Here is a 4,048-nt window from a genome sequence, read left to right on the forward strand (position 1 = left end):
TCTTTAAGTCATGGAATCTATATTCCGTGGTGATCTGTTTCTTTTTTTTTAAACAGGAATTTGGTAGGGAGGAGAGGGTGCAGGACAAGTGACCCCGAGTGGCCTCCATTCTAGTAAAAAAGTGACACTACTTTCAGACAACTAGGAGAAGCATGTAACTTAGCTGTCCTTTAACTATTCTGACTTCAGATCTTTCAGTATTCTGTATCAGCCTTTTAACAAAACAGGATAGATACTGTTTTGTAGATACTCTTTCTGCAAACGAGTGAAGCCGACAAATTTTCAATAATCCCAATAGAAATTCTCAATCATAGCATCAAGGTACAAGCAAAGCTTTCTGCTCCTCAGACAGGCTTCCCCTGACCTGGGGGGTTCAACTGGATTTCGTTGTTAACAACTTAGCTATATTTAGATTTTTTTTCCATATTTAGATATAGGTATTGGTATGTTTTTATATCTGTGTTTGTCTCTATTGTCTGAAGAGAATAATGGATATCAAAGACTTTTCCAAGAAAGGAAAACTGTGTGATTATTCCTGTATGGTTTACCAGTAAACTTTAAGTCTATGAAGTTAAAGGCAAAACAGTAGTAGAACAGAATCAACAGAATCAACAGCCCAGGTTGGAAGGGACCTCCAAAGATCATCTGATCCAAACTTTCTTGGGAATATTTTGAGATCAACTGCTGTACACCATTTGCCTTCAGATCCATTATCCTGATAACAGCAATATTATCATCCTTTCAGTTTCTGTAAGACTTTGTTTCATCTTCAGAATGCATTTTAATCAGTTTGAGAAAGAAAATACCTCAGGAAAAACTACCAGTAATATTTAACTGAGAGCATGCAAAGCTAATAATCTGAAAACCTATACCCTGATGTGCTGTTTGAAACCAGCTCATCTTCAGTTTTTAAGCAGGACCCCCAGTGGTGTCCTCTGCATAACCCTTGGTAATATGTCATTTCAATGCATGCACATTTCTGCAGTTTACCGTAATTAATACAAAATAAAGAATAAAATGCGTTTTAAAGTAGAATGAAATGTCACTGGATATTTTTCCTTGGTTTTTAATATTTACTATTGAACATTGATAATCTATCTCAGACAAAATAAATGTGCTGACTTACCGGGGGGTTGATCTTAACCTGTTTTCACCTGTTCCAGGAGGTTATTCAGCAGTCAGTAGGCTAGATTGGTTAGGACTGAGCAGTGAGACTGGACTTTGCTCAATGAGGAAAAACTTTCAAAAACTGGTGCATGTCATCCTTTTGCAGCACCCTCGGAGCTGCTAGGTCTGCGAAGGACTGTGTGCACCCTCCAGAAATGGAGTGCTCAGCGATTAATAGTTTTGAAGGCCCTGTTATATCATTGTCACTCTTGAAAGCATCTGAGAAGTCTCCTCTTAACTCCTCTCAAAGGAAGTGTATTTGTTCATCTTTTAATCATACCTTGCAAGGTTCACAAGTAATCAGGATGACTGAAAAAGCACCATTTCCTGGAGCAGACCATCACACTGGGCCATGAACCCACCATCAGCTTTTCAAGGGAAGGTGCTCTAGTCATTACAGTTCAGTCATCCATGATCAAACTGAATGAGAGTCAGTGTGATCCCTTTTGGATACCTTGTGCCCAGAAGATGAAGTTCATTTGCAGAAAATCATATACTTTCCTTAACTACAAATGCTCATTAAAGTCTCTTTAGCCTTACTCTTATAACAGGTAACAGATAATGCACGTAAGTTTTATAATAGGATTTAAACTATGCTATATTTTATCTCTTCAATTAGCTCACCTCAGAGTTTTATGGATGATTGTGCCTATATCTGGAAAATCAGTATGGTTTTTTTGGAGTTTAATAGTGTTGGTTGAGAAGGGATGGAAAACTTAAATAAAAGTTAAACCAAAAAAGTCTGAACACTCAGAATGAGGTTTGGTGATGTGAGAGCTCTTAGAAACTTCAGAGACCTCAGTGCTTTCCTTCCATTATGAGGTCTCAGGGTGGCCTTCGAGGGCCTTATGGCAATGCAGTGGCAGGAGGGGGTGGCAGAGGGGAACGGGAGAGTTGCTGCAGTCCCCTCTCTCATCAAGAGAGGCAGAAGAGGAGAGAGAAGCAACCACAGCAGTACCTGAGCATCCGCTTTTCAGCTGCTTATGGCTGTCCTGTAAACAACTACCTGCATTGATCATCTCTCTCTATCTAGGTTTGCCAGTCCCTGGCTTGCGCTGAGTAAAGGCCTGGCTTGCTGTCATGTTGTCAAAACAATGTTCTGTTAGAAGTGGCAGCTTGTTGTCAAAAGTGACAAAACACCCCTCTCGCTCCATGAGGCTTCTCAGAAACGTCAACTCTGGTTTTGTGTCTCAAGCACCACACGCTTTACCGACTGAACTGATGTACATTTCCTCTACAGCTGGGAGCTGAAAGTTTTAAATTGTGTAGTTATATTAAGGGTTTTTTTGGATGTGAGCATATTCTCAGAACAGTTTTCCTTTATGATATTTGTGAATATACTCACCAGACATTTCTTCTTGTGAAGCAATCTCATCCTAGAAACAGATTTTTCCTCAGTGTAGAGTGATAAAACATCTCTGCATCCTCATTGCAGCCAGTTTTACCAATTATATAATTAAATTATTTTAGGATTATTATTATTTTAAGTGACATAAAAGTGCATTGTACATCTGTTTTAAAGTCTGTGGGATATTAAATTAAAGCAAACATTGAATTTCCTGTCCACAGCTGGAAAACCAAGCAATTATGTTATGCTCTTATCTTCTATTAGCGGGAAATACTAAATTCACCTAGTATAAAATACTGGTGTCAGTGGTAAAATGCCTGTTGTCTTGCAGGTGAAAAGTTTCACTTCAACATAACTGTAACATTTTAATATACTGTTCTGTAAATTTCTGTATCTGTTCTTTAAAAATTATAGGGCAACTGAAATGAAATGTAGAATGATAGTGGTGTTGAATGTAATGTCTCTTAAAGAAGTAATTCACTCAGGAAAATGACACTCAAACTCTGTATCTGGAATCAAATTACCCAGACTAAATGAAAACCTCTTTGCTTTTGTAATACTCAGTAGTATTTTTAATATTAAAAAAAACCCAAAAAACATTATCTACCAGTAGGACTGCTTAACATAGTACAATCTGGGAAGAGCAGTTAGTCAAGGTCTTAAGAACTCAGACTTTAGTAGACATGGTAGCAATGTTGTCAAAACTGTAAATTGATACTGTTCCCTTGGGCAGAAAAGAGAATGGGGATCCTGGACAGTAATGAAAAGATCATATGAATATTGATCTTTGGATTAGAGAGAACACTGTTCAACACAGTTGAACAACAAATACCTGAAGAAGAAAGGAAAAAGAAATTTCTAAAAGCAAATGCAGATTAATTTAGCTGTTGTCTGAACAAATGAGGCCATCATGTGGCAAATTAAAGACATGGCCACAGACAGAAAAATCATTGATTAACAATATTGGTGATAATGAAGAAAATATATGCCTTTCATCATGAAGATAAAGGAAACTGCTGTGAAAGTTCAGGCACAGAAATTCCTCCTAGATTTTAATTTTTTTATAAGGAATTCTAGAGAAATTTTAAAGGATATTTCAGAAATTCTTTATCAATGAAAGATTCTTAGATGGAAAACACACACATTTTTCTGTCTTAAAAGTCTCATAGGTAATAATGGAAGAATAAGAGTTAGAAGGAATAATCATGTCTTCAAAGGAAAGATTTCAAATGAGAACCAAGCGAGAAAGTAAGTTTCTGATGATTTATTGAGTACCTCAGGAAATTGCAGGAAATGGGTCTTGTTTAATATCTTTATTGATGATCTTAATGAGGGGATTGAGAGCTCCCTCAGTAAGTTTGCAGATGACACCAAGCTGGGTGCAAGTGTTGATCTGCTGGAGGGTAGGAGGGCTCTGCAGAGGGATCTGGACAGGCTGGATCGATGGGCTGAGGTCAACTGTATGAGGTTTAATAAGGCCACATGCCCAGTCCTGCACTTGGGCCACAACAACCCCATGCAACACTACAGGCT

This window comes from Phaethon lepturus, unplaced genomic scaffold (assembly GCF_000687285.1).
Source record: "Phaethon lepturus isolate BGI_N335 unplaced genomic scaffold, ASM68728v1 scaffold16526, whole genome shotgun sequence".
Classification (NCBI taxonomy): domain Eukaryota; kingdom Metazoa; phylum Chordata; class Aves; order Phaethontiformes; family Phaethontidae; genus Phaethon; species Phaethon lepturus.